Source organism: Bos indicus x Bos taurus, chromosome 16 (genome assembly GCF_003369695.1).
Source record: "Bos indicus x Bos taurus breed Angus x Brahman F1 hybrid chromosome 16, Bos_hybrid_MaternalHap_v2.0, whole genome shotgun sequence".
Taxonomy (NCBI): Eukaryota; Metazoa; Chordata; class Mammalia; order Artiodactyla; family Bovidae; genus Bos; species Bos indicus x Bos taurus.
Window position 1 is genome coordinate 40,424,487 of NC_040091.1, and position 13,071 is coordinate 40,437,557.

At 44.3% G+C, this 13,071-nt stretch overlaps 1 long non-coding RNA gene across 1 annotated transcript; it reads right to left on the bottom strand.

The window, feature by feature from the left end:
• Window positions 1-1,244: 1,244 nt before the first annotated feature.
• On the bottom strand, window positions 1,245-4,201 carry LOC113906173. Its single transcript, XR_003514809.1, has 3 exons — window positions 3,866-4,201; window positions 2,415-2,506; window positions 1,245-1,284 (listed from the first exon to the last, which is right to left on the bottom strand). It is a non-coding gene; the product is annotated as an uncharacterized LOC113906173 (long non-coding RNA).
• Window positions 4,202-13,071: the final 8,870 nt, after the last annotated feature.

Here is a 13,071-nt window from a genome sequence, read left to right on the forward strand (position 1 = left end):
AACCTGTACTTTTCAAAAATGTCAAGGTCATGACAGACAAAGAGAAGCAGAAGACCAGAAACTGAAGGAGCCCAAATAGACATGGCAAGGAAGTACCATGTGTGCCGCTGGACTGGATCCCAGACCAGAAAGATTGTTTTTCTTTTTTTATAAAGGATGTTAGTGACACAACTGGCAAAATCTGAATAAGTCTTGTAGATTACATAATCGTATTGTATCCACGTCCACTTCCTGATTTTGATTTAAAAGAACTGTAGTTATGTAATAGCAACGTCTTGTTTTTAAGACGTATATGCTAAAATATTTGAGACTCTTAGGCAATCAGGTTCACAGCATATTCTCCTGAAACAAGTGTAGAGAATGGATAGATAGATGGATGAACGGACAGATGGACTTACAGATAATGCAAATATAAAATGTCCAGTTCAGTTCAGTCGCTCAGCCGTGTCTGACTCTTTTCCAATGTTAACATATAGTAAAGGCTACACAGGGATTCTTGGTTCCATTTTTGCAACTTTCCTGTAAGTCTTTTCAGACTTACAGTTTAAAAGCTTTTAATATGTGGAATGTAGAAAAATGGTAAAGATTATCTTATTTGTAAAGCGGAAATAGAGACACAGATGTAGAGAACAAACGTTAAGGATACCAAGGGGGCGGAGGGCTGAACTGGGAGATTGGGATTGACATGTGTACACTATTTATACTATGTATAAGACAGATAACTAATGAGAACCTACTGTATAGCACAGGGAACTCTATTCAGTGCTCTTTAGTGACCTAAATGGGAAGAAACTCCAAAAAAGAGGGGATAAACGTAAGCACAGAGCTGATTCACTTCGCTATACGGCAGAAACTAACACAAGGTTGTAAAGCAACCATTGCTGTTGCTGTTATTCAGTCACTAAGTCACGTCCAACACTTTGCAAACCCATGGATTCAGCACGCCAGGCTCTCCTGTCCTTCACTATCTCCCGGAGTTCCCTCAACCTCATGTCCATTGAGTCAGCGATGCCATCCAACCATCTCATCCTCTGTTATCCCCTTCTCCTCCTGCCTTCAATCTTTCCCAGCATCAGGGGCTTTTCAAATGAGTCAGCTCTTCGCATCAGGTGGCCAAAGTATTGGAGCTTCAGCTTCAGCATAAGTCCTTCCAATGAATACTCAGAGTGGAGTTCCTTTAGGATTGACTGGTTTGAACTTCTTGCAGTCCAAGGCACTCTCAAGAGTCTTCTTCAACTCTAGTTCAAAAGCGTCAATTCTTTGGCGCTCAGCCTTCTTTATGGTCTGGCAGGGGTGGGGGGACAAGAGAGGGAAAGAAGGTCACCAATCAAGTGTCAGGCAGCCTCAGTGGTTTTACAACAGCCCAGAAAGGTGATTTATACAACCCTCCCTTTCAATCTGAGGAAGTGGAGGCACAGAGTGCTTATCTATCTGGCCCAAAGCTGTGTCAGTTTTATAGGGGAGAACCCTCTCTCCAGTACCACTACCAGGGGGCAGCCAATGTTTACTCCACTCCAGCCCACTCTTGTCACCCGCATCACCCAGAGCAGTTGCAGCAAAGGTCCAGTCTCTCAGGGAGGCGGAGGGCTGGAGCTGGGAGGTAGGTCACCATTGCTGGATTTACAAACCTGTGGTTTTCTCTGGGTCCCAAAACTCCAGGACCAGCCTCAGCCCCTTCCAGCCTCCAGCCATTCACCATTCAAGTAAGATGAAATAGAAGCCCAATGTGATCCAAACAAAAGTGTTTTTTATAAACTCATGAAAAGAGTCCTTATTAGAAAGGGCTTAGGTGGGAGGCAGGCATGGGGGCTGTGACAGGTCTGATCCTTCTGCAGGCTCCTGGCAAGCTGTGATCATTAGCAGATTTTGTTCTGGGTAGGCTCAGTGTCAGCTCCACATTATGGGATTTTATGGGATTTATGTGCAGAACTTTCCTACAAAGCCCGGTATTATAGGACGGATTAGAGAGCTCCAAGAAGCAAAGGTACTGGCTCCTCTGTCTTATTTTTTAACAGATTTTTTAAAAGAGGCCCACAGCCAGAGGCTCTGAAGCCTGACACCAGAACTTGAATATCCTGCTGACTCGAAAACATGCATATTTGTACAAAAAAAGATCACTGGATAGAGTTTTCTTAATATAAACTCATTCTAGAACATTGAGAATATGTAGAAAGACATAAAAGAAGATAAAATGACATGTGCTGCTATGAGTCAGAGACAGTCACTGTGACTCTTCTGTGTTCCCTTTCTGCCTTCTTTCTGTGTGTGCATACTTGCACGTGTGTCCACATGCGTGCGTGTCTGTGTGTGTCTGTGTGTGTTTAGAGAAAGAAAGACAAATGTCCAGAGCAGAAAGAGAAATAAGCAGAGAGAATGGCTTTGAAGTAAAACTGAGCTAAATTTGAATTCCATACCTGCCACTCACGGGTCCCCTGACCTTGGCCGAGCTGCTTGATGTTCAATTCCACAGATGTACATGGGGAATATAGATCCTACCTCAAGGGAACTGTTTTGATTAAATGAGATTAAATTAAATGAATACAAAGCATTTAATATTTTGCCTGACACACAGTAAATCCCGACTGAATGGTAACTAAATAAATATGAACATGGACTTCAGGGTTTTTCTTTCCAAAAGTGGAATCATCCTGGCAACACAAATTTGTGTCCTAACACTTTTAAGTTGTTTTTTTTTTTTTTTAAATATAACTGTGGGAAAACAGACTTCTGTTCCCGTCGAGCCAAAAAAAAAAAAACCAAAACCAAAAAAGTATAAACTCCCCAGTCACACCCTGCTCTTCAGGCTAATTTTTTTTTAACAATTTTATTTATTTATGTATTATGGCTTCCCTGGGTCTTCACTGCTGTGTGAGCTGTCTCTCATTGTGTTGAGCAGGAGCTACTCTATAGTTGTGATGCACAGGCTTCCCATGCAGTGGCTTCTCTTGTTCCAGCACTCAGGCTTAGTAGTTGTGGGACACAGGCTTGGTTGCTTCGCAGCATGTGGGATCTTTCCTGACCAGGGATCGAACCCATGTCTCCTGCGTTGGCAGGCAGATTCTTAACTGTTGGACCACCAGGGAGGTCCCTAGGCCAAATTTTTCATGATGTGGTATATTGTCAATATTGGGCTTCCCAGGTGGCACTAGTGGTAAAGAATCAGCCTGCCGATGCAGGAGACATAAGAGATGTGAGTTCGATCCCTGGGATGGGAAGATCCCCTGGAGGAGGGCTTGGGCAGGCAACCCACTCCAGTATTCTTGCCTGGAGAATCCCACAGACAGAGGAGCCTGGTGGGCTACAGTCCATAGGGTCACAAAGAGTTGGACACAACTGAGGGACTTAGTGTGCACATGTGCGCTTGCACACACACACACAGAGTCAATATTGTGCACATGTTTTGGAGGATTTTAAAATTTCTTTTGGCAATACCCAAGGTATGCGGGATCGTAGTTCCCTGACCAGTGATCACACCCTCAAATCCTGCCTTGGAAATACAGTCTTAACCACTGGACCACCAGGGAAATCCTGCTTTGCAGGCTTTATTTTTTATCTTTTCCTTCTAACTGACCATTCAGCACATGCTGAGCAAGCATCTGACTGAGGCCACAGATTCTCAACATCCAGAAGATTAGATTATTTAGTCTATGTCCCAGCAACACTTAAAACCACATGATATGGACAAATTACTCCTCTGGGCCTCTGTTTTCTCATATGTTAAATGGGGATGCAATGATCACACACACACACACAGAGCAGGTGGCTGTGACAGCTACACCAAGGAATCTACATGAGGCAGGAGACCTGGTGCCTACTAAGTGTTCAGCAAAAGTTAAAATGATAATACATATTATAAGTTTCTTACATTTGAGAGACATAATCCACAGGTCCAAGCTTGACACACCAGGAGGCTGGCCCTCTTCAGGCACTCCTCCTGACCAGAGCTTTTGGAGTGCGGTGGCTGAGGAGAAGCCATCACTATGCCGCCTCGGGGCCGAGTCAGGGTTCCTGTCGCGCCGTGTCACCCCCTGCACCACCTCCTGGCCTTCAGTGGCAGGGGCACTTCTCGTGTGAAGCACTCCCCGCAGCTCCATGAATGGAAATTGGCTCCAAAGTAAAGGACATTTAAGATGGCAGAGTAGAAGGGTGTGCACTCATCTTCTCCTGCAACAAGTCCAAACTTACAACTTGCTGCTGAACAACCATTGACAGGAGAATGTTGGATCCCACCAAAAGAAGGTACCCCATGTCCAAGAGCAAAGGAGAAGCCCCAGCAAGACGGTGCTGTGCTAAGTCACTTTAGTCGTGTCCAACTCTTTGTGAACCCATGGACTGTAGCCGGTCAGGCTTCTCTGTCCATGGGTTTTCCAGGCAAGAATACTGGAGTGGGTAGCCACTTCCTCCTCCAGGGGATCTTCCCAACCCAGAGATCAAACCAGTGTCTCTTAGTTCTCCTGCATTGGTAGCCAGGTTCTTTACTACTAGTGCCACCTGGGAAGCCCCACAGCAAGACAGTAGGAGGGACGAAATCTTGTTAAGAATCAAGCCCCATACTCACCAGAGGTGCTCAGAGGGCTCAAACAAAACCTTGTTCACACCAGGAGACTCCAAGAGACTGAGCTAGACCTGCTCTTGAGTGTTTGAGTGTCTTCTGAGGAGGTATGGGCCAGCAGTGGCCTGCCGCAGGGGCAGGGGCTCTGGGTGCAGCAGACCTGGGTGTGGCATAAGCCCTCTTGGAGGAGGTCTCCATTAACCCCACCATAGAGACACCAGATGGAGAAGGAAATGGCAACCCACTCCAGTGTTCTTGCCTGGAGAATCCCAGGGACGGGGGAGCCTGATGGGCTGCTGTCTATGGAGTCACACAGAGTCGGACACGGCTGAAGTGACTTAGCAGCAGCAGCAGTAGAGACACCAGAACTTGCACAGGACTGGGAAAACAGACTCTTAGAAGGCACAAACAAAACCTTGTGCACATCAGGACCCAGGAGAAAGGACCAGTGACCCCACAAGAGACTGACCCAGACTTGCCCTTGAGTGTCCAGGAGTCTGCAGGGGAGGCAGAGGTCGGCAGTGGCCTGGTGCAGGGTCGGGGGAAGGAGGTCACCATTATCTTCATTACCTCCACCATAGTTTGGCCTCAGGTCAAAAAACGGGGAGGGAACACAGCCCAGTCTGTCAACAGAAAATTGGATTAAATATTTACTGAGCATAGCCCTGCCCATCAGAACAGGACCCAGTTTCCCCCTCAGTCAGTCTCTCCCATCAGGAAGCTTCCATAAGCCTGTTATCCTTATCCATCAGAGGGCAGACAGAATAAAAACCACAATCACAGAAAGCTAATCAAACTGATTACATGGACTACAGCCTTGTCTAACTCAATGAAACCATGACCCATGCCATGTAGGGCCACCCAAGATGAATGGGTCATAGTAGAGAGTTCTGCAAAAAGTGGCCCACTGGAGAAGGGAATGGCAAACCACTTCAGTATTCTTGCCTTGAGAACCCCATGAACAGTATGAAAAGGCAAAAATATAGGACACTGAAAGATGAACTCCCCAGGTCAATAGGTGCCCAATATGCTATTGGAGAACAGTGGAGAAATAACTCCAAAAAGAATGAAGAGATGAAGTCAAAGCAAAAACAATGCCCAGCTGTGGATGTGACAGGTGATGGAAGTAAAGTCCAATGCCGTAAAGACAGTATTGCATAGGAATCTGGAATGTTAGGTCTATGAATCAAGGTAAATTGGAAGTGGTGAAACAGGAGATGGCAAGAGTGAACATTGACATTTTAGGGATCAGTGAACTAAAATGGACTGGAATGGATGAATTTAACTCAGATGACCATTGTATCTACTATTGTGGGCAAGAATCCCTTAGAAGAAACGGAGTAGCCCTCATAGTCAACAAAAGAGTCTGAAATGCGTTACTTTGGTGCGATCTCAAAAACGACAGAATGATCTTTCTTCATTTCCAAGGCAAACCATTCAATATCACAATAATCCAAGTCTATGCCTCAACCAGTAATGCTGAAGAAGCTGAAGTTGAACAGTTCTATGAAGACCTATAAGACCTTCTAGGAAAAAAAAAAAAACACCCAAAAAGGTGTTCTTTTCATCACAGGGGACTAGAATGCAAAAGTAGGAAGTCAAGAAACACCTGGAGTAACAGGCAAATTTGGCCTTGGAGTACAAAATGAAGCAGGGCAAAGGCTAACAGAGTTTTGCCAAGAGACCGCACTGGTCATAGCAAACACCTGCTTCCGGCAACATGAGAGAAAACTCTACACATGGACATCACCAGATAGTCAATACTGAAATCAGACTGATTATTTTCTTTACGGCCAAAGATGGAGAAGCTCTATACAGTCAGCAAAAACAAGATGGGGATCTGACTGTGGCTCAGATAATGGACTCCTTATTGCCAAATTCAGACTTACAGTGAAGAAAGTAGGGAAAACCTTTAGACCATTCAGGTATGACCTAAATCAAATCCCTTATGATTATACAGTAGAAGTGACAAATAGATTCAAGGGATTAGATCTGATAGACAGAGTGCCTGAAGAACTATGGACGGAGGTTCCTGACATTGTACAGAAGGCAGTGATCAAGACCATCCCCAAGAAAAAGAAATGCAAAAAGCCAAAATGGTTGTCTGAGGAGGCCTTACAAATAGCTGAGAAAAGAAGAGAAGCAAAAGGCAAAGGAGGAAAGGAAAGACATACCCATTTAAGTACAGAGTTCCAAATAATAGCAAGGAGAAATAAGAAAGTGATCATTGATCAATGCAAAGAAATAGAGGAAAACAATAGAATGGGAAAGACTAGAGATCTCTTCAAGAAAATTAAAGATACCAAGGGAACTTTTCATGCAAAGATGGGCACAATAAAGGACAGAAATGGTATGGACCTAACAGAAGCAGAAAATGTTAAGTAAAAGTGGCAAGAATACACCGAAGAACTATACAAAAAAAGACCTTCATAACCCAGATAATCATGATGGTGTGATCACTCACCTAGAGCCAGACATCCTGGAATGTGAAGTCAAGTGGGCCTTAGGAAGCATCACTACAAAGAAAGTTAGTTGAGGTGATGGAATTCCAGTTGAGCTATTTCAAATCTTAAAAGATGATGCTGTGAAAGTGCTGCACTCAATATGCCAGCAAATTTGGAAAACAGAGCAGTGGCCACAAGACTGGAAAAGGTCAGTTTTCATTCTAATCCCAAAGAAAGGCAATGCCAAAGAATGCTCAAACTACTGCACAATTGCACTCATCTAACATGCTAGCAAAGTAATGCTCAAAATCCTCCAAGCCAGGCTTTGACAGTACATGAACCGTGAACTTCCAGATGTTCAAGCTGGATTTAGAAAAGGTAGAGGACCAGAGATCGAATTGCCAACATCCACTGGATCATTGAAAAAGCAAGAGAGTTCCAGAAAAACATCTGCTTTACTGACTATACCAAAGCCTTTGACTGTGTGGATCACAACAAACTGTGGAAAATTATTCAAGAGATGGGAATACCAGACCACCTGACCTGCCTCCTGAGAAATCTAATTGCAGGTCAGGAAGCAACAGTTAGAACTGGACATGGAACAACAGACTGGTTCCAAATAGGGAAAGGAGTAAATCAAGGCCGTATATTGTCACTCTGCTTATTTAACTTATATTCAGAGTACATTGTGCAAATGCCGGGCTGGATGAAGCACAAGCTGGAATCAAGATTGCCAGGAGAAATATCAATAACCTCAGATACGCAGATGACACCACCCTTATGGCAGAAGTGAAGAAGTACTAAAGAGCTTCTTGATGAAAGTGAAAGAGGAGAGCGAAAAGTTTGGCTTATAACTCAGTATTCAGAAAACTAAGATCATGGCATCAGGTCCCTTTACTTCATGGAAAATAGACTGGGAACAATGGAAACAGTGAGAGATTTTATTTTCTTGAGCTGCAAAATCACTGTAGATGGTGACTGTGGCCATGAAATTAAAAGACGCTTGCTCCCTGGAAGAAAAGCTATGACCAACCTAGACAGCATATTAAAAAGCAGAGATATTACTTTGCCAACAAACGTCTGTCTAGTCAAATTATGGCTTTTCCAGTAGTCATGTATGGATGTGAGAGTTAGACTATACAGAAAGCTTAGTGCCGAAGAATTGATGATTTTTGTGGTATTGGAGAAGACTCTTGAGAGTCCCTTGGACTGCGGGGAGATCCAACCAGTCCATCCTAAAGGAAATCAGTCCTGAATATTCATTGGAAGGACTGATTCTGAAGCTGAAACTCCAATACTTTGGCCAACTGACTCATTGAAAAAGACCCTGATGCTGGGAAAGATTGAAGGTGAGAGGAGAAGGGGGCAACAGAGGATGAGATGGTTGGATGGCATCGCTGATTCAATGGACACGAGTTTGAGTAAGCTCTGCGAGTTGATGATGGACGGGTGTCACAAAGAGTCAGACTCAACTGAGTGACTAAACTGAACTAAATCTTCAGATTGAGCTTCCCAGGTGGCAGTAGTGGTAAAGAACCTGCCTGCCAATGCAAGGGACATAAGAAATACAGATTCGATCCCTGGGTTGGGAAGATCCCCCAGAGGAGGGCATGGCAACCCACTCCAGTATTCTTGCCTACAGAATCCCATGGACAGAGGAGCCTGGCGGGCTATAGTCCATAGGGTCGCAAAGAGTCAGACATGACTGAAGCGACTTAGCACACACACATGCACACTCAATCTTCAGATAGTAAATATATATACTTCCATTTGTTTGTTTTCTCCTTTTTTTATAAACTAATCAGGGCAGCATGCAATAGGTCACTGAAATAACTGCCCAAGCAGGGATTTTCAACTACAGAGCTAGGGCTGTCAGCATCCTCTCTGCGCAAACAGCAGACCAGATGCGGCAAAGGAACCAGAGGTCCTGCTAGTCTGGACACATGTGCAAAGCCACGGGCCCTCTCCTCTCTCTCCCCACCTGAAAACACAATCTGAGCTTTCTTTGTCATCTTTGGACGTCTTCAGGATAAATGGCAGAGATGTAATAAACCTCAAAGGAAGTTCGTTGCTGAGAGAGAATGAAGGGTAGTCACCAGGATCCCGATTTAGACCCTGCAGGGTTTGCCTTCTGCTGGAATGTTTATCATCCTGTGGTCTCAGGCGACGTAACACTTGGGGTCTCCGTGCCCTACTTGATGCGACTGAATGAGCCAGAAATAGCACCAGGGTGTGTCAGGCACTCAGTAAACGTCCGTGAGTTGTGATGATTTCCATTATCATTAGACTCTCATGTCTTAGTGGTTTTTGTTTTTTTTTAAGTTTTAAAAATAACATTTATTTCTTAAAAGTTAACATGTGCATAATAGGAAACCAAAAAACACAAGAAGCAAAAAACAAAGTCATTTATAATCACAAGCAGTTTACCATTTGATGTGTCCTTCTAGGTCTCATTTGTGTATTTTCACAACTAAGCACCCATTTTTATGTAATTAAAGTCATACAGTTAAGTATCATGCTGTTTCACACATGATGAATATTTACCATTTCAAAGTCCCAAAGCTATGAGTATTTTGATAACCAAGAATACACGACACCAACTCAGTCTGGAAGGGAAAAAATTTTTTTAATTTAAAAACAATTTTTCAGTAATACCTTGATCTAATACATTGAATTATTTTATACTTTGTGTTTACTATTATTTACTGAATTGACTTTGCTTTCACTTATTTAAATAAATTTTAATTACTTCTTATAAATATTGAACTTTGCTTTCCTCCTAATGAAAAAAAAAATCAGTGAACTTGGTTTCTCCAGTGGCCCTCTACTTCTTTACAGAGGACATTAACTTGGGTCAATTCCTATGAATACACTTCCAGAAAGAGGCCAAAAACACAGATTCTGCTCACACCTCATTTATTTCTGGAGTCCTGAGAGATTTATGTTTGCTTGATGGTGGTGGAAATAGTCAACTACAGTCTACAGACAGGGTCTGGCCGCTACCTTTTTGTGTGCTGCCTGCAAGTCTAAGAATAGTTTTACATTATTAAATGGTTGGAAATTAATCAAAACAAGAATACTTTGTGAAGGTATGTGAAATTCAAATTTCGGTGTCCATAAATAAAGTTTTGGACTTCCCTGGTGGTCCAGTGGTTAAGAATCTCAGGGGATATGGATTCGATCCCTGGTTCGGGAAGATTTCACATGCCACAAGTCAGCTAAGCCCATGAGCTGCAACTGCCAAGCCCGAGTGTTGCAACTACCGAAGTCTGCATGCGTAGAGCCTATGCTCCACAACAAGAGGAGCCGCCGCAGTGAGCAGCCCAAGCACTGCAACGAAGGGTAGCCCCTGCTTGCCACAACTAGAGAAAGACCCAGCGCAACCAAAAATAAATAAACGTTTGTTACATAAAGTTTTATTGGAACACAGCCATGCTCACTAGAGAGGGTATATTATAGCTCCTTACATGTTGTCTATTTACCTGTAAGGAGCTATAATACCTATAACATATTTACTATTGCATTATTATACACACATATACATTATATGTATAATACATATTAACATATAATATACATGATACATATAATAGTATGTATAGTAAAAGCTATTTACACACTATCTATTTACATGCCATCTATTTACATATTGTTTATATCTACATATCATCTATTGCTACCACAGCAGATTTGATATTACAACAGATGTTTTATGTTCTGCAAAGCCCTTTACAAAAAAGTTCAACAGCTTCTGGCCCAGGGTAAGGAGTTAGCATTCCTATGGCCCTTGCTCTGGTTCCAGGAAAGAGTTTTTACACATAGGCCACTCAGTTACCCTCACCTTTTTTACCTCCCCCACCTCCTGCCCCAGACAGGGTTAAAATGGATAACCCCACTCACCCTAGATAGCGTGTTCTTTGGGGACATGAAACCAGGAGGAAGAACACCTAATGGGCACCCTCTTCTTGCCAGACATCGGCCCACTTAAAGACATGATCTCACTCATAGACTTAGAGAACGAACTTATGGTTGCTGGGGAGGAAGAATGCTGGGGGAAAGGGATAGGGAGTTTGAGATGGACATGCACACACTGTTGTATTTAAAATGGATAACCAACAAGATCCTACTGTATAGCACAGGGAACTCTCCCCAGTGTTATGTGGCAGCCTGGATGGAAGGGGACTTTGGGGGAGAATGGGTGCATGCGTATGCATATGTATTCCTGAATCCCTTCCCTGTTCACCTGAAACTGTCACAACATTGTCTGTTAATTGGCTATACCCCAGTACAAAATAAAAAATTTAAAAAACAAAGACAACATCCAGTGGGTGGCAAAATTCCCATTTCAAGGATGACAAAACCGAGGCTCAGAAAAGGAAATAATCTGCCCAAATTTGCACAGCTAGTAAGTGGCACAGCCTGGATTGGAACACAGCCTTGCCAAGCCCAGAACCATCCTGACAACAATACCCACACCCAGGTTTAGAATTATTTGACCAACCAGAAGGCAGAAGGAGGCAGGTGATGACTGCTGGGTGCCCCCCCACCTCCCCACTCCCACCCTTACCCTCACCCCGGGCCTCCACCCGAGCTCTCTTGGGTTACACCCCATCCACCCCACCCCAGCTGTGTTCCTGCCATATTCCCAGCCTTGGCTCTCGCCTGCATTTCCACCCAACCCTGGCAGCCAGAATAAACACGGCCTGCCCCAGAGTCCACTCACACGGAGCCCGAGAGCCCACCTCCCTGGACCACAGCCTGGGATTCAGGACAGCGAGGCAAAGGACAGCCTGCGGGTGTGTGTGGACAGCGGCCCTGGACCGGCCAGGAGACGTGAGTCCACGGACAACACTTACCTGTGTGGGGTGGTTTTCCTGGACTGAAACGAGCCATTCTACCTGCCCTTTTTTTTTTTTTAAATGTATCCTGTCCTATTAGCCAGGCCTCACCAAGGAGAAAAGGGGCCCTCTTGGCACACATTCTGCATTAGAAAGAGAAGGTATTTTATGAGGTCTCCAGCCTCTGCAGACTGTGGTGTCCTCTCCCCACCGAGAATCTTGACTGTCTAAAGCCTACTTTCCACTCTCGGTCTCCTCTGGCCAGGCAGACCGCGGGCCATCTCGCCCCGTTCCTGTCCTCCTGAAAGTCTGTCCCCATGAGGTGCCCCCCAAAGCAGCCCATCTTACCCTTCAGGGAACACTGGTTTCCACTCGACCAGAGGTTCTTCAGTCTGACTCCTCAGTCAACATTGCCAGCTGTTCTGCTTGGGGCAAAGTCTCCAGTTGCCAAAGAGAGCCATGTGTGTGTGTGAGTGTGTGTGTCTCCATGGGAGTATGTGCATCTGTGTGTGTCTGTATGTGTCTACTTGTATATGTCTGTGTGTGTGTTTGTGTTTATCTTTGTATCTATGCATGATTGTGTCTGTGTGTTTCTCCATTTGAGTGTGTGTGTGTGAGTGTGTCTGTGTGTCTATCTGAATATGTCTCTTGCTTATCTTTGTGTCTGCATATGAGTGTGTCTGTGTGTGTGTTTGTGTTTATCTTTGTGTCTATGCATGATTGTGTCTGTGTATGTATTGGTATGTGTCTGTGTGTGTCTCCATTTGAGTGTGTGTGTGAGTGTGTCTGTGTGTCTATTTGAATATGTCTCTTGTTTATCTTTGTGTCTGCATATGAGTGTGTCTGTGTGTGTTTGTACATGTCTGTGTGTGTCTCTGTGCAGGTGTGTCTGCATGTCTCTGTGTGTGTCTGTTTATCTTGGTGTCTGTGTGTGATTGTGTCTGTCTGTGTGTGTCTGTATGTGTCTGTGTGTGTCTCTGTGTATGAGTGTCTGCATGTCTCTGTGTGTGTCTGTTTCTTTGTGTCTGTGTGTTTGTGTCTGTGTGTTTGTATTAATGTGTCTGTGTGTGTCTCTGTGTGTGTGCATGTTTATCTTTGTGTCTGAACGCCTGTGTGTATCTCTGTGTATGTGTGTCTCTGTATATGTGTGTCTCTGTGTCCACACATCCATGCAACAAGTTACAGTTTGTGAAGCCTTGCTCAGAGGCGTGTCCCTCTCAGAGCGGGGACCTCCCCG